This window comes from Dipodomys ordii, unplaced genomic scaffold (assembly GCF_000151885.1).
Source record: "Dipodomys ordii isolate 6190 unplaced genomic scaffold, Dord_2.0 Scaffold47, whole genome shotgun sequence".
NCBI classification, from domain to species: Eukaryota; Metazoa; Chordata; class Mammalia; order Rodentia; family Heteromyidae; genus Dipodomys; species Dipodomys ordii.
The window spans coordinates 5,885,497-5,907,402 of record NW_012267263.1 but is presented as its reverse complement, the minus strand read 5'-3'; positions in this window follow the sequence as shown (position 1 = coordinate 5,907,402).

Here is a 21,906-nt window from a genome sequence, read left to right as displayed (position 1 = left end):
CAGCCTGAGTATAGGTTAACTAAAAGTACAATATAAGACATGCCTCCTGGATGCTACCTGGACAAATTTTCTTCACTTTGTAACAACCAGGTTACTATTGGAAAGGGCAGGGTGCTACTTCCAGCAAACCTAGGAAGCAAAGGCAGTAGTGATGTTGAAACGCTCCATTTTTCCTTTGGAGTATTTCCCATCGGAATCCTGAAGGATAGATATTAATGGAATAGCTTCTTGATTTTGTGGAGTTAGTCCACAGACTTAATCATTTTGGTTCTTGCTAGAGCAAGAAAAACTTGGGTTTTTCTGAAGAAGCTTTCAAGGAACAAATTTTGGATTCATGTAGTTTTTTGTATGCTTCTCCATACCAATTAAAGAGTGCATCCCACTAGTTTGGTGGGGGTGTTTATTGTTTGTTTTTCTATATATAGCAAGTAAACAATTCTGACTTCCCAGTGACCCTCGTATTTTCTAAGCTGTTTTCTAGATGATACGTTTTCCTAAAATATGCAGATTTGTGCCCATAATTCTGATACATAAACCTAGCTAGTGTTCTGAAGTATGGATTATGATGATCCCATTATCAAAAATAAAAATTTGAGGTCAGGTACCAGTGACTCATGCCTATAATCCTGGGTACTCAGGAGGCTGAGATCTAAGGATCCTGGTTTGAAGTCAGCCCATACAGGAAAGTCCATGAGACTTTTTAAAAAAAAAATATTTTAAGGAGTTGTGCAAAGGAGTTGCCATTCAACAAAGCAGTTTATGAATACAGTGCATCTTGATCTCTTAATTTCTAGTTATCCACCAAAAATCCAGAAGTGGAGCTGTAGCTCAAGTGGTAGAGCACCAGCCAGGAATGGAAAAGCTAAGGGACAATGCCCAGAGCCTGAGTTCAAAGCCTCAATACCTACTCTGACCTTTAACTGAATCCAGTGCAATCAGCTGTCAAAAACACTTTGCCTCTGAGCCCAGTTCAGATTCTAACTAACCTACTCAGACACCTAAGACTTCTTTTCTGAAATCCAAGTCAGTATGTTAAGAAAAAGAAGAGAGAAAGAAAGGAAAGAAAAAGTTTAGATAAACTTGGAGAGCTCAGAACTCAGAGTGGAGCTTGCGATAAGGGGAGGAAACTTACCTGTACTATATCTAGGTGTCTTGAGAAGCCATAGGGTTCAGTGGGCCCTAGTGGGTCTCTTGTATTAGCCACTCAGTGAACCCGTGGATTCTGGAAGCTCTACTTTGCAGCCCACTGACCACACCAAAAGGAGGATGCAACTACATTTAAATTTAATAGGTTACTTTTGAGCAAGAAGTAAAGTTTTTAATTGGGCAGCATACCAACCCAAGATGGTGCAGAATGTTACCCCCAACATTTTAGACAGAAAAGGGAAGGAATTTACAGAGATGATAAATTGGTGCCATTCAGTGTTTACTTTATTTGGCATGCAGTCACTTAATACTTATGGAGACACAAACTGGGAGAAGTGTGGTTAGGTGATTTTGTCACAATATGAGCAACATAAGAGTGTTCTAACATAAACCAAGACAGCTACAATGTCACTAAGTGATGCAACGTTATGGGACCACATAGAATATGCTACAACTGGTTTATGTGTCAAGCTAGATTGCAGTTCACCACATACTAAGAGACTAAGTCAAATTTTATCATTCAATACAGAGGCTAGTTTGAGCAGGGATGGGCCTGGGCCTGCTAGTACCAGCTTGTGTCTACAGAACTTCAACATCAGAACCACTTCCTGCAGTCCTGCAGCTGTAAGTTATCAGGGCAAGGTGGGGCCCGGAGGGCCAGATGAGTTCCCGTGGCATTATGGCAGACCCCACCCCAAATTAGAGACTGAACCTTAGTAAGAAAGACACCAAGGAAGTTGACTGTCAGTCACAAGGCTAGATTGGCGTATGTGGTCTTTGAGGAGGAAGATGGAGTTGTAATGTAAGTATCTCTAACCTTTTGCTTTTCAGCAATCATTAAAAAAAATTGCTTTGGGGCCTTTGGTATTTGCCATGCTATTTTAACTTTAATAGTTTTGTCCGCTTTTGTACTACGTATGGTCTGATCAGTGGCTGGCTCTTCTTTCATACTGCTCATCCTATCACCCTTCATTTTCCACTGAGCCCTGGAAAAAGGTTGCTGTGTTGAAAATTTGTATGTTTATGTATTAGTGTCATTAGCAACTTAATTTTGTAGTTGTGGGATGATTTTTCCATTTAACAATTTGATGTGCATTTTTTTCTACTTAATTAGAAGAGCAGATTTGAGCAAAAAGTTGATGTAGATGAACTTAAAAATCATGGTTTTACCTGTTGAGAAATTAGTGTATTGTCACATTCATATAATACCAAGTGTTTATCTGACTTTCTGTTTCCTAAGTTTAAGTCTGGGATAAAGATGTTAAAAACAATATTTGCTATTTGTCATTACTTAAGTGAGGCCACGTTTGAATGTTGCAATATTTACTTCATTGTGTCTGTGTACTGTTCACTTTAGTTGGAATTGTATATTTAATATGTGATATTTGGAGTAAATAAAACTTGCAGTGTTGTAAATGTTATTTAATAAATAATCATGTGCAAATGACATAAAATGACTAGAACAAGATCAAATTCAGCTCAATCTAATCCAGGACAAATTCAACCTAACTTGATTACATTTACAAAGACACAGAATATTGGATTAATTTCCTGTGGTTGGCTTCCAAACATAGAATTTTCTTCTTCACAGTTCTGGAAATCAGAAGTTCAAGGCCAAGGTATTGACAGAATCATATCTCCTTTTACATATGTGGAGTCTCTTCTAACTCCTAGAGGTTGCTGCGGGCCCTGACCTTCCTGGGCTTGTACATATCCACAGTCTGTCTTCATTACCAGGGCCTCCTCCCTCCAAGTCCAGATGTCTGTCTCCTATGTAAGGAAGTAAGTTACTAGATTTGGAGTGCAAGCTAATTCAGTGTGAACACCACCTAATTTTATTTATTATATCTGCAGAGACATTGTCTCCAAGTAAAGTCACAGACACACATTGTTTAGAGGAGCTTTAGCTCAATTCAGATGTTAAATTAGTCCAACTTAAATCACTAGTAATAAAAGGGAAGAGGCTTTACTATAATTACATTTTGAGATCTGTTCTATCCAGGGTAGTTAAGAACTGAAACCTATATAGCTGTTTGGGGGGGGCATGGAGGATGTTTGAGATAAGGAATACAAAATTATAAGTAAAGAGTTAACTATGAAAATACATACTTAGGGGCTGGGAAGGTGCCTCAAGTGGTAGAGTGCTAGCCTTGAGCTGAAGAGCTGAGGGACAGCACTCAGGCTTAGAGTTCAGGCCCCATGACTGCCAAAAAGAAAAAAAATTATTTAGAAATTTTAAAAGAGTAAATTTTTTGGTGATGTATTGTGTTTATTGATTTATATATATTGAAAATGAGCCTTGCATCTCTGGTATGAAACTGACGATCATAGTAAGTGATTTTTTTTTTATTAAGGAGCTTTGTGTATGTTCATCAAAGAATTTGGTCTATCTCTTTTTACAATGGGTCCCTTCCTGATTTAAGGATGAGTGGATTTCTGGACTTGTAGAATAAGTTTGGTAATGATCTTTTCCTTCCTATTTCATGGAAAAGTCGGGGGGCGGGGAATATACTTTTTTTTGAAGGTCTTATGGAATTCAGCTGTGAATTATTCATTGTGATCTAGACTTTTCCTTGTTGGAAGACTATTGTATCTCCAGTCTCATTGCTTGTTATAAGTCTAAGTAGTTTATATCTTCTTGGTTCAGCTTTGACAGCTTGTCTGCCTCTAGAAATGTATCTACTTCTAGATTTTCCAACTATTTGAGTATAGGTTTTAAACTAATCTCTATCATAATTGTTTGAATTTCTCTATTTTTTTTGTTGGTCGTGGGGCCTGAACTCTGGGCCTGGGCACTGCCTCTCAGCTCTTCAGCTCAAGGCTAGTGCTCTACCATTTGACCCATAGAGCTACTTCCAGCTTTTTCTGCTGATGTGCTGAGGAATCGAACTTAGGGGCCTCAGGCATGCAAGGCAAGCACTCTACCACTGAGCCACCTTCTTAGCCCCTCTCCAATACTTTTTGTGATCTTTCCTTTTTTAATCTCAAATTTTATTGATTTAGGTCTTTTCCTCCATCCTATCCCCCACTTTTTTTTCAGTCAAATAGCTAGGAGAGTGTCAATCTTACTCATTTTTTCAAAGAGACAGGTTTTTGTTTCATTGATTCCATAGGGTTATTTTTTTGGTCTGATTTGTGGATCTCTGCCTTGATTTTTACCTCTCTCTGTCTAGTAGTTTGGATTTGGTGTGTTCCTGTTTTTCTACAAGGTAAACTTGTGTCATAATTTTATTTTCTTGAGCAATTTCTGTTCTTTTTATGTAGGCATTTAGAGCTATGAATTTTCCTCTCAACACTGCTTTTGTAAATTTAAATTTTGAAAACTTGGTATTGCTAACTCATCACAATACTGAAAGCTTATTTTATAACTTTATGATACCTTTTGATACTTTTTTCCCTTCTATTTTTTTTTAACCTGTAGACTCTGATCACTTATGCCTATGGAAGTTTACTTTTAGTTTCTAAAGGAAGAATTTTGGTTTCTTTAGGTACTTATTCTAGTGTAGTTATTGAAAAAGCCATAGCCCAGAACTTTTGGTTTCACCAGTCATTATTGGACATATAATTAAAATGACTAGTATTGTCAAATCTGGGAAAAGCTATGTTAAATTCTTTTATATATGAGCTGTAAGAGTCAGACATTTTATTAGACTTTCTGCAGTGTCCAATCTTAAGTCCTAGCGGTGCCTGCCTGTCCCGAGTGAGCTTTGTGTGGTTGATGATGGACATGTCTATATTTATGCTGAGAGGGGTCACCATTAGCCGTGTGTGGCTTTCCAGCAATTAGGATGTGGTTAGTGTGGCTGGAAAAGTAAACTTGTTATGCAGTTCAATTTTAACCCATGGGTTTTCACCCATAAAGCTGTCCGATGCCAGCCTGTGGCCCACCAGCCCTGTGGCCCACTTCGGTGCTTTCTCCTCAGCCTTCTTCCAGCACAGGCTCTGTCAGTGGACCAAGGCCTCTGCCAGTGACCTTGATGAAAACTAGTCATAGACATAGAGGTCTAAAATAAACATTCCTCCTGTGTGTGTTCAGCATGACTATCAAATCAGAATGTCTAAAAGTGAAAAGTCAAGCCGGGCGCCGGTAGCTCACACCTGTAATCTTAGCTACTCAGTAGGCTGAGATCTGAGGGTCTTGGTTCAAAGCCAGCCCAGGCAGGAAGGTCCATGAGACTCTTATCTCCAATGAACCACCAGAAAACTGGAAGTGGCACTGTGGCTCAAATGGCAGAGCACTCGTGTTGAGCTGAAGAGCTGAGGGATAGCACCCAGGCCCAGAATTCAAGCCCTACTACCGACCAAAAAAAAAAAAAAGTGAAAAGGTTTGAGTTCTTAACATATTCCTTTGTATGTTGAGAGATCCTTTCCCTTCTTTCGTGTGAAGTCAGCACGGGCTATGTGATGCTACACAGCAGACATCCCCCATATTTGTTTTTCACTAATGTGTCATATTTATCTCTGGTAGCACCTGGGATTCCTGGCTCAGCCCCTGCTGCTGTGAGTTTTCTTGTCAGATGACTTGGCTTTTTTGGGAAAGCTCATGACTGATCTCAGTGATGACGTAAAGATCTAGCCATGTGGGATTTACATGGGAAGCGAGCTATGAGCTCAGCAGAGACTAGTACTAATCACATATAGCACCTCCCTTTGCACAGCCACCTTCCTTCCTTCCTTCCAGGTGATTGTCATGAAAAACCAGTACCTTGTAAGCCTCTTTAGGATTGGAAGGCTGTTTATTACGTATCTGAAATTGCTGTATTGCCAGGTAAACAGAGCACTGTCCACCTTGGGTAGAGCAGAAAGGTTCTGCACCAGGTCCAGGCAGTGAGGAGCATTGACAAGTGAGCCACACAGCATGGCAGAGTATGGCATTAAGGGTGTCACTGGTTGGTGCTGTGGGCTGAGATAGGTACCCAATGTCATTCCAGGAGTTTGCTCTCCAGGACCTTGAAGGGTGACTGTGTTTGGAAACAGGGTCCTTGGAGAAGTAAATACACTAAATGATTAGGGTGTACCCTCATTCATACCACTCCTGTCCCAAAAGGAAATTTGGAAGCAGATTTGTAGGCGGTGGGGGGAGGAACCATGTGATGACAGAGAGGAGATAGCCTTCTGCTAGCCAAGGAGAGGCCTTGGAAGGATTGAACCTTGCTGACATGCAGAGCTCTGGCTTCTAGCCTTCAAGGAGATGAGAAAATAAAAGGCAGCTAATTAAGCCACATTTTGTGGTACTTTACTTGCTAAGGTGGTCCTAAACAATGAATACAATGGAATTGACCCCATCACAAACAGGAGATCATCAGACTGCTGGCCTGGTGCTGAGCCCTGACAGAGACAAGACATAAAGCATCTAAGCCATCACAACTGCCAGGCTGAGCCAACATGTCACAAGGTGGAAGTGGGCCAGAAAAATTCCATCTGAAGAAATGGTTCACACTTGTAACCTCAGAGATCAGGAGGATTGGAGTCTGAGGCTAGACCAGGCAAAAAAGTTACCAAGACTGTATCTCCATCAATAGGGTGGGTGTGGTGGTGTGCCTCTGTGATCCCAGTTATGTAAGAGGCTGTAGGTAGGAGAATCTGTGAGGTTAGTCCTAGGCGAACGCTTGAGAGCACCCCCCCCCTCACACACACATGAAAGAGTTTAAAGATTGAGGGGTGGAGTGCCATCCTAGCAAGCGTGAGATCCTGAATTCAAACCCCAGTACTGCACCGCTGCCTCCCCCTAAGAAAGTCTTAAGATGAAGAGTTGTGCAGTCATATACACGCATCATCAATTAGGGAGCACAGCACGCAGGAAGGGATGGCCAGGCTTCAGTATCCCTACCGTTCTTAGGCCAGTGCGTTTTACTCATTCATGTCCATGTGAGAATTCTGAGAGACTAGACAAAGGAAGACGAAAATGTCCAAACTTCGTTCATTCCAAATGGGCTTACTGTGTATGTGAGGGCTGAAAAGAGATGGCAGCTGCACACAGCCTCATTCAAGGGCCTTGAAAGAACAGTGAGGAAGAAACCTTCCCAGTGCATGGAATGTAGTGCAGAGTATCTGGTAAAGTTAGAGGATACATAGACCCACAGGTAGCCTCCTTGAAGTGAAAGGTAGTAAGAGTGAGCTGTGCTGAATGGTGCAGGAAGCTGTTTGCCTCACAGGAAGTTGGTATGGCTGGTTGAAGTCAGAGTACCAGCCCCGAAGCTTGTCTAGCTTCTAGTGGAAGGGTGAGGATACAGTGGAGGGTGCCCGGAGATACTTCCAGAACATAGGTTTGAAAGCAAATCCCAGTGAGCAGGTCTTTAACAATGAAGGACTACTTGGTGCAGGTAGACACACAGTCAGCACGCAGTCCTTGATCTTTGCACTTCCTGGATCTGCTCAGCTTCAGAGAGCTGCCTCACTCCTGTGCGTGGTTGATGGGCTGTAAAAGCCTGGCTCTGCCTGCCACAGGCAACCCCTGAGGGGTCATTGCAGCTCTCCAGGTTATTGGTGGGTTTGGATTGTGGTTTGCCTTGAGTCCTGGCTTCCCGCTCCCATTCCTTTCCCTCTCACCTGTTGATGGAAGAGAACTCTCCTCAATAACCATCTACTTGACTCCATCTCAGGTGTTGTACAAGCACCTGCTATGTCACTCACAGTAATGGAATACACCGAATGTGGAGGAATGTTGTGGCCAGACCAGGAGAGGTGTTGGCAACCAAGGACTGACCAACAGCACTACTACTGGCTGGACAAGCTTCCCTGGCCAACATAAAGCCCTCCAATCCCAGGGCACTGCCTGAACCATGCAGGGTCATGTTTCTCAATGCCTGGAGTCAAAGAGCTCTACGTGTGGCTCCATGTCTAGATGAGTTGACTGAATATTGAGGCCCCACATGGTAGATAAATTAATGACATTCTTTTCCCCAAATTTTCCATGTCCTCAATCGAAGACCTGTTTATATGTTTAAATGGATTAAATCATTCACCCCAAGTGGACATATTGAAGGCCTAACCCCCCCATCCCCACCCCATACCTTAGAATATGACTGGGGACAAAACATTAAATACATTTAAAGAAGTAATTTAGGGTAAATGAGACCAAGCTGACTGGTGTCCTTATAGAAGGAGGAAGTGACAGCTGGGATAAACACAGGGAAAAGACCATGGAAAGAGACAGCAAGATGGCAGCCACATGCAAGCTAGAGAGAGGTCTCAGGATAAGCAACCCTGACAACACCTTGATTTTGAATTTTCAGCCTCCAGAACTGTGAATCAATGAACTCCTGTTTGAACTGCCCATGCTCTTTTCCCTTGTTATGGGAGCACAAATCAGGCTTACATTTCTTGCATGGTAAAGGAACCATGGTGGATATCATCATACTAAGATTCTTGACATGGGACATTGATCCTGGATTATCCATTGAATGAAAGAGGGAGGAAGGAGGGGAAAAGGGATGGTGGAAGCAGGTATGAGTGGTGTGACCCCTCAATTCAGAGGTGGAGGGAAGGCCCACAAAGCTTGATAGGCAGGTGGCCAGTAAGAGCTGGAGGGTGGGGGCAAGGGGCCAGATCTCCCCCACATCTTCTGAGCCTCTTCATTTTAGCTCAGTGTGATTGCTGGAGGCCTTGTGACCTCTGCAAATGAATAATAAATCCGGTGGTTTTCAGTATCTGGATTGACAGTCTTAAAAAACAACTTTAAGTTGGATGTACAAACAGGTTTCAATTTAACAACAATTTAGAAGTGCAATACGTCTTGATCAATGTCACCCCTTTCATCATTCTCTCCCATCTCTCCCAACACCACCCATCCCCTCAAATTATTCTAGTTACATTTTGTCATATGTATGTTGAATATTATGACTGTATTTACCCACTCTTTCTCTCTTTCTCTCTCCATTCTTCATCCCCCACCCTCACCCCATCCTCCTCCCATCCTGACAATACATGTTTTGTTACCATAGCACTGAGAAATTCCAGGAGGGTTTTTACAGCCTGTGTGGCTCACCTTATCACCCCTTTGCTGGCCCTCAATGGCCAGAGGGTGATTCTGTGGAAAGGGTAATGGTCTCTCAGCTCTTCAGACACAGTTTTCCACTGTGGGGTAGGTGTTTCCTCTAAAAAATTCAAAGCCAACTTTGGTAACTATACAATCACTGATGGCCATTGCTTCAAAAAGAAAAGACACCAGATCCAGGAGGAGCAGAGTCCTCCTGTGCAGAGCAGTCCCTGCCCCCTGGCAGAGCAAACCAGCTGTTGGTCCCAGGGCCCCTGTTCCCCAATGGCCAGCTCTTGTGCAGCAGGGCTTCAGAGCGAGCTGGGACTTATTCCTAGCTTCCTTGCAATCTACAGATAATTTCAGATACGAATTTTCAAAGGGCAGATTTATTCCACTAAAGCCCTGCAGAACAAAGCCAAGCAATTAACCCTGCAGCCCTGGTATAAATAGTAAGATCCTTAGAAACTCAGCTGCCCAAGAGCCACAGGACTGTATATGGAAATTGTAATTTTGTGATGCGTTTCCAGACAAGAACAATCTGTGTGGTTAGGGACAGGAGAGGCAAGGTAGCTGAGGGAAGACAGGGGTGAGGGTTGAGGCAGAGGAAAGAGCTTGTTTGCATTCAGAGAAGGTTTCTATGGTGCATTGATCTACCACTACTGCACACCCCGTGTCTACTAACAGAATAAATGGCTCAAGCCCTGCTATAGTTAAAATAAACAAAAAGTCATGTAAAAAGCTGACTGGAGCACCAAGATAAACACAGACATTAACAGCTTGCTTTTCAGCATTACATGGCATTTTGAGCGATATCTGTGCATCTCAGTAAGAGAGCACTTTAGGCATCTGCAAAACCTAGATCTGATGCTCACTTGAGTCCCTACAGGCCTGAGGTACCAATGGACAAGGCCAGGTGGAAACGGCTCCAGGTTCACTTATCTCTCAAGTATCCCTGCAAAGAGTCATTAGCCTTCAGACCCCCAATCCCTATCTGTCTTAAGGAGCCTTGCCTGTGCAGAAAGGAACCCACTGTCATGAGTACCAGATTAATCCAGATTAATTGGGGCTAGTGCCCCTAGCCACTAGGCCTCACCTCTGCAAGGTCCCACCATTGCTCACCTTGCCACCTGGGGTCCACACTTCCAACACATGGATCCTTTAGAGGGCAGACTCACATTATACCCAATCATAGCACATTGTTCTCTAGCCCAGTAGCTCGATACTACAGCTCACCACAATACATTGTACATCTCCAGCATTGCCCAACATCTAGTCAGATACTCAGGGCTTTCAAGAGGTGCTGTGGTCTGGGAATTGGGCATCCATGGAGGCTGCTCCTGAGTTGTCACCTCCTTTCCACCATCTTTACCTCAGAGTCTCTGTTCCTCACTTTGGTCACCTCTCTGCTAAGGTTTCACACGTGAGCCTCTGAATAAGTGAACAGCAACCCTGCCTGGACCTGTGCTATCAGGCAGCCTGCAAAGGGAGTTATTACCACCACGCAGGGACCAACAGTCACTCTGTAGTGTGGCAAAATCCATTTCACTGATGTGTTGCAGCCAGTGAGAGATGTGAGAGCAATGATGGACAGAGCAAGGGGACAGAGATTGATGCCTCTTCTACACTGTCTGGTCCTGTGCTGGCTGCAGTTTCTCAGACAGCACTAGGAAGTGGAATTAAGTGGGTTAAGTGCCATCATAAGCAAGGATGGCTCAGCATTTGGATGTCACAAAATAGATTTGGGGCATGATTGATAAGAAAATACCACATTTCCTAAGGTCATGGTGCAGTTAGAAAATTCCACAATAATCTCTAACCACTGTGTTCTTAGCATAATAATGCCAATTAAATGCATGCAAAAATGAATTAGCTCTATGTTTTGAGTAACATGTTTCAGGATTTTCTTATATGCTAAACACTTTGGGAACTATGAACAGCTTTACTCCAAATTTAGGAAAATACTCTGGACAATCTATTGCTACCTTCATTTTACAGATAAGAAAACTTTGGTGTCAAGACATTAAGGCCTTGTACAATGTTTCAGTAAGTGTGGAATTGACACCTGAAGACAGACAAGATAGATCTGTCCAACTCTAAAGCCTATAGGCTAAGATGAAGTAGCTCAAGGAGGACATTGTCACCTTAGCAACCAATGTCACCTTCCATATTCCTTTTGTCCTATTATTTTTAATCATATATATATATATATATATATATATATATATATAAATTTGTGGGGGGGGCTCCTCAGAGTCAGGGACCCTGTCTCCATCTTTGTAGTGTCTTGCACAGAGTTTAGTTTTTAGGCTTTAGTGTATGTTTTTTGGATCAGTGAATAAAGAAAGGAAGTGGCAGAGAAGGGAAGAAGAGGGAAGAAAAGAGGAATAAAAAGGAAAGCGTCATTGTAATCAAATTCTAAAAGAAGAGTTAGGGTAAGCCTGTGTGTTTTTGCCATCTGCTGGAAATTATGAAGTACTGCAGTCGACTGAGTCTCAAGACTCAAGCTGCTGGCAGCTAGGGTCAGATTTCCAAAGATTTTGGATATATCCACAATCATGACAACTTTGGACTGAAATTGCACAACAAATGGCTTCAAAAGAACACAGCACCTGTGAATATGTTGTGGATCACAGCATTCCTTATCAGAGGAGCACTGGGACAGGGTTAGTGTGGCAGAGTTACCCAGGCAGGGTTAGATTGAAGGGGATAATAGAAAAAATCATGGTTATTAATGCAGCTCCATTTTTCTCTTAACTCTATTGTGATTTATCACAATTTCTGGTTGATCTCAAATCTTCAGTATGTCATCCAATGTAGCTTTAAGTTCCTTTATCCTCTTGTCTCTTTATCAAGTAAGTAATAAAGTATTTCAGACTTAAAAAACCTCCATCCTTGTAATTGGCAAGAGAAAAACCCAGAAAACATGCAAAAATAGGGAAAGGGTTTTGGCAAGCTAATTAGGAAAGAAATATGTGGATAAAGGTGATAACATGGCACACGCAGGGAAATGGCACTTCAGTTTATCTTCAGCCATCTTCAAAGCAGATATGAGCATTAGGTGTAAGTAGAGGAAGAATTAGAAGCAAGGGAAAATGATATGCCTAGCTTAGGTGTCCCATTTACAGGTGTGACCTGGCTGGTGGTCATCTCAGTTCTGATTTTCCTGGGTGCCCAGAAAGTTTTTTCTTAAATCACTGTCATCATTCAGCAGGAACAATCTTGTTTTTATGAGATGATTTCTCTAGCTCCAAGATGCATCCTGGTCATTTAGAGCTAATTTTTCTCATTTGGGACGTGATCTGCTCTTCTAAGTTTTGCTGGTAAGCAATATTAGTCTGACTTTCCTGAAGTCAAGGTGATTGCAAGGTGACTGTGAAAAGAATGGCTCAAAACAATGAAAAATGTAAAATGGAGACAGAGATGCCAGGCTTTCCCCTGCTTTTTATATAACCTGAGGCAGCAAAACAGTTTAAGCACCTGTTCCAAACACACTTTCAATAGCCCAAAAGCAGGTTGTCTCTAAGGTGAGAACAACAACATAAGCTCTGGAGTTTGAGTATTTATTGAGACTGCCTTGAGAAATTCATCCTTTTGGTCTTGTATACAGAGCTGAGGGCCACCTGTGAGCCAGCAAACCTTAATTATATTTCTCTTTGTGACCTCACCCTCCATTTTTAGTTTCCCCATCTCTCCTTATCGCTCATGTCTAGCTGCTGTCCATCACAATGACCTTTTTACCAAGCTAAAGGATTTATCTGTTTTGTACGTTTATTTTTTTTAATCTAGTCATAGCTGTACAACTAGTAAAGTAAGCCCTGAAGAAATAATAGCTATTCTCATCATGCCTAGCTGCAGGTGAGGTTCCCAGCTGGTTTTATTTCCTCTCTGTTTCTTTCCTAGAGTACATTGAGCTTACAAAACTAGTCCTGAGCTTGCTTGCAGGTAAACACAGCCAACAGTCTAAAAGGGAACTTTTGGGGTAAAACTTCTGGAAATACTATTCAAAGGGAAGTTGGGAAGTTTAACTGCTATTTAAAAGGAAGATGATTTCATCATTCCCCCTGTATTTCCTTCCTAGAACTGGGAAATGACAGGTGCACTCTGGCAATCATATTGTGACCATGATACAATGGTGAATAGAACCATGCTTTAGGATTGGTAAATAGAAGGCAGAGTTAGGATCCTATATGACATCAGGCAACTAGCAACCCCGAATCACCTGCGTGGCTTTAAGGAGAGATTCTTCTTTGGGGGGGTCCTGGTCGTGGGGCCTGAACTCTGGGCCTGGGCGCTGTCCCTCAGCTCTTCAGCTCAAGGCTAGCGCTCTACCACTTGAGCCACAGCGCCACTTCCGGCTTTTTGCTTATGTGGTGCTGAGGAATCGAACCCAGGGCCTTGAGCATGCAAGGCCAAGTGCTCTACCACTGAGCCACCTTCCCAGCCCAGATTTTTTTTTTTTTACTACTTCTGGCTGTACTTGCATTTAAACAATGTGTGTATCACTTGGGTAAACCCTGTGGATCTCCCTACTTTACAAAACAGTCTCCCCATTTCCACCTCCTGAGCCTGGAGGTCACATCACGGCAGTTTCTTGGGTCTCACCTATGTCTAAAACACAGCCACTGGTGAGGGTGAGGCCAGCCACTCGGTCCAAGCCCCTCCAGTGTCCTTGCAACTTACTTCTTCCCTGTTATCTCTCTTTGGAGGAATCAAAGTAAAATGTCTGGCAAGACAGCTTCCTGGTGATGGATATGTGTTTATCTGATTTGGAGAAGGGAAGGGAAATGACAAAATAGCTAGACAAAGGACAAAGGGCAAATCAATACCACAGCAATACTCACAAGACACTGTTGGAAATGAACTTTACAACTTAGGGTTTAGGGAGTTGGGGAAGGGAGATGGGAGAAGACAAAGGAGGGGTATAACACTGTTTGACAAGAAATGTACTCATTGCCTTACTTATGTAAATGCAACCCCTCTGCACATCACTTTACAACTTTAAAAACATTTGAAAAAAAAAAGTCAGTAGTCACAGCTCAGTGCCCACAAGTAGCTGTGCTTGACAATGACCACATGGGGTCACTGCACCCTTAGGAATGAAGGCACGCCCCCAGGTGCCTTTCTTGGAGACAAAAGCAGCCTGTGGAAGGGCTAATAGCAAATAGCCATCCAAAAATATTACTTGAATCATAATCATTGTTGTTACAGGACTTTATAATTCCCATAGATTCTGTTTGCATTCAAAGCTGACAAAAGTCATGGAGCCTGTCTCAGAAAGGAAACAGAACTCATCAATCAAAGTCAGACCTGGGAGTCCCAAGCCCTGGATGGTGACAGTTTCTGTCTGCTGGTGGATGGTGCCAGGAAATATATGAAGCTGAAGGACTAGTGGTACAGGCCAACACAGAGGCTTGCTTTGTGCTCTGCCTAAATGACCTTGGCAAGCTGCTTTGAGTCTTGAAGCTTTGACTTTCTTATTTAGTAAATGGCATTGCTAGTATCTACCTTGGGTTAGAGTTCATGTATAACAGCCACCCGTGATAGCATATGGAGAGCAATTCGCATTGATCGTGTTCCTACTGAGTTGGGAAATCTGGGAGAAGAGGAAGATGTGGGGGCTGGCAGGAGCACCAGAAACACGAGGTGTCCTGTGGATGAACCACAGGTGTAGGGGTGGGGCTTCATTAAATTGGAGGTCACAGTGTGTGGGGGTGTTCAGATGGGCTCCTATCTGCCTTCTCAAATGCAGAGGCATCTGGAGGATTCATTGAACCTCAGCTTGCTCAGCTCCCAGCCCTTAAGGTTGTGCAGTGTTAACCAGGATGCTCCTACTAGCTCTGGACTTGAATGATCCTATGCTTGGTTTAAAGCCAAGTACAGATTGGAGAATTGCTGTTAAGTTTGAACTGTGCCTTAGAAGTGTCCAGCAAGGCATCACAGTCCTCTAGTGTCACTTATTTAGTGACAGCATTGGGACTTTCACACAGGGCCTTTTACTTAGGACCTGGGTGCTCTGCCTTAAACGCTTTTTGCTCAAGGCTGGGGTTCTACCATTTGAGCCACGGCTCCAGCTTTTTGCTGGTTAGAGATAAGGTTCCCATGGACTTTCCTGCCTGGGCTGGCTTTGATCCTGAGGAGGTAGGATTTTAGGCATAAACAACCGGCACCTGGCTCTTACTTTATTTTTTACCCTCAAAAGATTTCATTTGACCCAAGGGCTCCTGTGCTTTCAACATTTGGTGAGCTTTGAGTAAAAGTAATGGTTCTGTGTGTCCCAGATCAATATCACCAGCTGTCTCAGAGCTGCTCAATCAGAAGCTGGGGCAGGCACCAGCCAGCTGGCCTTAACGCTCCTGTAGGTGACTCTGGTGTGCTTCAGTCTGAGACCCATTGCTTGAGCAAGGTTTGACACTGAAAAATCACTTGTAGGATTCTGCAGGAAATTTCCAGTTTTTCTCCCTGGTTTATGACCAGACAATGAACATAACAAATATTGCCTGATTGGCTCTTCTCATTCATGGGATCGTGGCAGTCTTTATTTATTTGTTCATTATTTTGGAAGTACCGGGGGTTGAACTCAGGGCCTCGTGCTTGCTAGACCGGCACTCTACCCTGTGAGCTATCCATGCCTGCAGCCTGGCTTTTGACTGGTTATGTTGAAGATGGAATCTCTCAAGAGTTTTCTGCCCAGAGCTGACTTCAATGGTCAACTCAGCAAATCTCAGCCTCCTGGGTAGCGAGGGTTAAGGATGTGGGCCACTCTCACCTCGTTCTCCCACTTCTTGTAGCTCAGCCTCATTCACACCCATAGCATAGTTAGCTGAGCCCCAAGTTGGACTCAGGCTGGGACAGCCATGGGCATCCACTGCTGTATCTATTACTCAGCAAGACCGTAGTCATCATAAGAGCTTTCTACATGGGAAGGCCAGATTGAGTGAGAAGAGCGGCAGGCTGACTCACAGACCCGAAGCGGGCGTCAATGCCTGGTGTGAAGCAGAAGACCCAGGAGCCTTCTATCTGAAATGCTGTTTTGTTCTCCCAGAAAGACACTGAGAGGAGGTACTAACTGTAACCTCAAAAGGTCCTACCCTTTGGGATGTGAGCTCTGGGCCTCTGGTGTGAAACCCTCCCTGCCCAGCCACCCCCATGACCTGGTGTCACAGCAGGGAATACCCAAGCAGCCTTAGGCACTGTTAATGACATCTCTCCAAAGTGTTTATGGTCCCCTACTTTTGCCTTTTTTGCAAAAATCTAACTCTGGTGTCTGTAATCTGGTCATGGGCCCTAGGGTTTGTTCCAGACCCGGACGTGGATAGCTCACTTCTTCTTTAGGTAGCTTGTGGGGAAACTGCAAACCACTGCTGAAACATCATCCTGGCTTTTTGTCACAATGTGGCAAGGCTGTGAAGCCAGAGCCTTGACCCCACATTTGTGGGTTTGGATCCAGCCAGGTGTACCACGGATGCCTGGTGGAGGTGACAAAGCTTGTATCCAGCTATGGCCTATCTGGTAGACCCCACTCAGCATGTTCCCAAACAGGACTGAAAAAGGGGTCATTTTGCATCCATGGTTTAGTAGTTTATGCAAACCATAAATAAGCATACGGAATGCTAATTTGTCCCAATGCTACCACAGGGCCTTGTACGCTTTCCAAATGCCAGGACAGACTGGGTACTGGTGGCTCACACCTGTAATATTAACTACTCAAGAAGCTGAGATCCTACAGACCAAGGTTCAAATCCAGCCTGGGCAGAAAAATCTTCAAGACTCCATCTTTAATTAGCCAGAATAAAGTTATGCTGGAGGAATGGCTCAAGAGATAGTCAGTTGTGATTAAGCAAGAAGCAGAAGGCCCAGATTTCCAGCCCCAGACCCTAAGTTCAAGCTCCAGTACAGGCAAAATAGTACAGAACAAAAACAACTGTTAGGATAAATAACTTAGGTATAATGATACATGAATGTATGAAATATGATATATATTATATACATATTACCTATATATACATAGGATATATATTATATAATTTATATTGTCTCATATATTCAATAATTTATACACACCCACACACTTCTTTTTCCTTTGTTTTTTGTGGTTTTTTTTGGTCAGTCATGGGGCTTGACCTCAGGGCCTAGATGCTGCCCTTGAACTTTTCTGCTCAAGGGAAGTACTTCACCACTGTGAGCCATATCTCCATTTCTGGTTTTCTGGTGGTTAATTGTAGATAAGAGTCTCACAGACTTTCCTGCCTGGGAAGGAACTATGATTCTCAGACCTCAGCCTCTTGAGTAGCTAGGTTTACAGATGTGAGCCACCAGCACACTGCCCCCACCCCAGCTTTTCTAAGGAAAGAATCTTTATACTTTTCCAGGACAGCCCTTACAAAGTCCTGCTGACCTTGGCAGTAGGACAAAGCAGCTGTCTCCTTGTAGAAAATGAAAAGTGGCAACAGTAGCCACATGATTGTCTTCCCAAGCCTTTCAGAGCCTTGGGGGACTTGGGGAGATCTATACCAGGTCTAGAGATGCAGCTCCTCTCTTCTTGGCCAGCCTGCTGTCTCCTCTCCTACATTTCCTCCCTGACAGACCCACTGTGGCCTGACAGACCCACCCAGCCTGTCCCACCAAGAGCTGGGAGAAAGGCTTTAGTGGGTCCCAGTCTGACCTAGGCATAGGGCAATGAACTTGACTCACCCATGATGCAGAAGCTGAGACACCCCCCCTGGGGACTCAGTAGGAGCTAAGTACAGTAAATTGGGTGGAGGGGGATTGTGCCCACACCCTCTTCACAAAGTACCACCCAGCAGGACTAGCATCTGCCTGTGCCATTGTTATTTCCTCACTGGATGTGCAGGGACCAAGTCAGGCGCAGACACTGCCAGGCATGGGCTCTCCGGCAAGGTCATCCAGCGGACCCCAAGTGCTTAGATTTAGCACAGCACACAGAGCACACAGAGCTCTGGCTCTGGATGGAAGATCTGGAAACCCAGATTTCCTTACAGCTGCCCATGTGGGAGTGGAGGATGGGAGACTCATTAACCCCTGATCCTCTGGCTTCTTTGCTCCCAGAAATGGTGTCTTACCCCAACAAAATGAGGAGCTGACAATCCAGAGAGAGGCCAGGCATGGCGGGCAGCAAGGCTCTGCAACCCTCCTTCCTGTGTGGCCACCACTTCTGGGCAGCAGAGAAGGAAGGGTCAGCAGGGAAAAGAGCCTGAGGCCCTGAAAAGCAAAACAAGCACCAACAAAGGGCAGGTACCAGAAGGTTAAGCACTAAGCACTCAGAGGAGAAACACCCCCTTCTCTGGAATGAGAAATGTTGGGCAAGGCCTCCTCTGAGCCATGAGAAAGAGCGTAGCTCCCCTCTTCCAGTAGCCTGCATGCAGTAGGTACTCAATCAATATGCATTGGACTCTGGCTGTTCATTCACCCAAGGCCTGGGGTATGAGTCACACTTTCAGTGTTCCTGAAGTTAAGGAATTTTCTTTCCTGCCCTGAAAAGCTGCCTATTTTTAGCTTGGATCTGTGCTGTTGGCACAGGACTCATCTAAAATAACTAGCCAGAAAGAGCTTCGATTAGAGAGCAGAACATGAATTAGATTCAGCACCTGTGGTGTCAGTTCTGAGCTTTGGGGACCCTAGGGACCCAAGAGTTGCAGATGGGGGGAGAAAGGCCTGTGGCCTCTAAGGAAAAGGCCTTGGCCTCCTGGTGTCTGTCTGGCCCACACATGTGTAGTTCATGCAGGAAAAGGTTTTGTATGTAGCTATATGATCAGGTAAAATTCTGTCTTCAAAAAATGTACCATACAAGATACAGGACACCATAATCTTGTATATACATTTTTATAATTTGGGGAGGGGAGGGGATATAACAAAAGGTTATAGGTGGAGCCATTGTAACAATAAGATGTACAAGACACTATGTTAAAAACAAACTTTACCATGGGGGAGGCAGGGAGGGAGGAGTTGGAGAGGTGGGGAGGGAAGGGATGGTAGGGGAAAACAAAGGAGGAGGTAACAATGCTCGATAGGAAATGTACTCATTACCTTACTCATGTAACTGTGACCCCTCTGTACAGTATTTTTACCATAAAAAATATATGGAAAAAATGTACCATATTTCAAAAGGTAAAATGCAAGACAAGAAAACAAACCACAAGAAGTATTGTGGGGCTTTATGAGGAACCTTAGCTAAGTCTAAGTCATTGGTTTTCTTCTTCCAGGTTCCCCCAGTGACTCTGGTCAGGGTCCCAGCCATACTATGAAACTGCCCGTGTTGGCACCTGGTATGACAGGGACAGCCCCAAGCCCCTTCCCGTGCTGTCTGGGAGGTGAGTGGTGACACAGCCTCACTGTGAGATGGAGACACAGGCATATGGACCCCCAGATTGCCTTCCTAGATTTGGACAGCACACCGTGATGATGCTGAGGATCCGAGCTATACCGTTGGTCCCACCAACTTATCTTCCTTTCCTTACATCCTCCCTGGGCACCAGCCTGTGGAGCTGTGTTGGCTAATTTTATGTGTCACTTAACTGAGCTTCAGGGTATCCAGATATCTAGTCAAACATTAATCTGAGTGTTTCTGTGAGGGAATTTCGAAATGACATTTAGCACGTAAGCCAACAGATGCTGAGTAAAGCAAATGGCTCTCCATTACGAGCTGGGCCTTACCCAGTGAGCCAAAAGCACAAATAGAAGAAAAAGCCTGGGTGAGAGGGCATTCCTCCCACTGACTGCCTTCACTTGGATTGGAACCTTCGCTCTTGCTGGTTCTACAGCAACTTTAACCTCTGAACTTGAACTTAGACATCAGCTCTGTAGATGTAGGATTTCCCAGTTTCCATAATGGTGGAACCAATTCCCCATATCAAATTGCACGTGTGTGTGTGTGTGTGTGTGTGTGTGTGTGGCACGTGTGTGTGTGTGTGTGTGTGTGTGTAGCCTGTCCATGTTATGCCTCGTGAGCTCAGGGCAGGATCCAGGCCATAGAGGGACAAGAAAGGCCTTTTGAATGAAGAGCCCAACAGATCCCCATCCCTTGCTCATCTTCAGTGCTGGTGGAGAGCTGTGGGGGTGGGTGCAGGCCGGGGAGGGCACAGAGTGATGGAAGTCTGGTAAAAGCAGGAAGGATGAGCCCTGGCTGGATGCTGCCCTGGCCATTGTGGGCCAGGATAATGTTGCCAGGTGTGATGGGCCCTGGGGGGAGATTGCCCAGCCCACCCAAGTGTCCCAAAGATTAACCTCAGGTCATCAGACCCACTGGGACATCCCTTCCTATCACTTACTCAAACATGATGTCCCACTCACAAACCTGAGACCACCTGAACCAGGCCTATGCTGGGCTTTGAGAGTAAAAGGCAGCACTCCGGCTGGCTTCTTGGGAGAGAAGAGGACATTGCTAACACCACACCTGTGGCTGGGCAGCCAGACTGTCCTCAGCATTGCGTAAACTGCCCACATCCTGACGGGGCATCTGACGTTCCTCATGATCCTTCCCAGAGGGCCAGGCACTGCAGGGGCTAAAACGGAAGTGCAGAGAGGGGCCCAAGGTCATAAAGCCATAAAGTTCCAGAGCTGGGGTTGGAGGATAGTTTTGCATGCTACTGCTCCTTCTGCCTTCTTCTCTGAAGAATCTGTCATGTCCTTAGTGTGGACAGTTCTTACTGTAAAAGAATCTCTTAGATTTTTTGTATTCTCACTGTGAGAAGGAGAGATCAAAGATACTGCTGAAAGGTGAAGCAAAGGTCCTGAAGAAGCAGAAGGCAGGTTTGGACTTGGACTGGAGAAAGGACTTTCCCTCTACCAGGAGAGAAGGAAGGAGTTGACAAATATGGAGGCTCTTGAGGAAGCTTATACCTCTTGGCCTTGGTTTTCTTCACTGGGTGGTGGTGTAGGGATGTGGGAGGGATTCAGATGCAGAGGTGGGGAAAATGTGATGGGAAAACTAGCCAGACTGACCAAGTCGCTTTGAGAGGCCTGTTCATTGATTGGTTTGAACCACAGTTAAAAATGTGTGCTTCTGGGGCTGGGTCACCTACCCTAGATGAGACATCATTACTGTAAGAAGGTGAACACCTATCCCACAGAGCAGATGGCCGTGTGTGTGTGTGTGTGTGTGTGTGTGTGTGTGTGTGTGTGTGTGTGTGTGTACATACATGCATGCATGCATGCATATGTGTGTCCTGCAAATGTTCTTTCCCAAGTCAGAACACTAGAGTCATTGTCCAAACAGGTGTTCTAGGGAGTTCATAACTAGTAAGTCAAGCAAGAAGTGTTATCTGGGACTGTCCCAACAACCAGACCCTACAATTACCTTGTTACCTGAGCCTGTACAGCATGTCAGATCTCAGCTCAACCAATCCCTCCAAGACAATGTGCTCAAGAGAGACTTTGGGTGGCAGGATTCAGGGGGCTGGATGCCTAAACCAACAGGATGTGGCTGACCAGAGAATGGTGAAAAAAACCCTGAGCTGGGGCAGCAGGGAGAGATGAAGGCACTGGCCCAGACACCATCACACCTGGCCTTCAGCCCTTTCCGTGTTTGGGAATGAAGAAGACTGACAGTAAAAACCTCAAGAGACAATTCAATCAAGAAGATATCCCTATGTCCACATCCTGAGCTATTAGCAAAGTCGTCAGAATAGCCCAAGCTCAGCACTGGATGCTGGAGAAGACACGGAGCAACAGGAACTCTCTCGCTTATTATTGGTGGGTATGCAAATGGTGGACACAAATGGCCCTTTCTTACAATCCTAAACATAGTGTTTCTAATGGTCATGCTG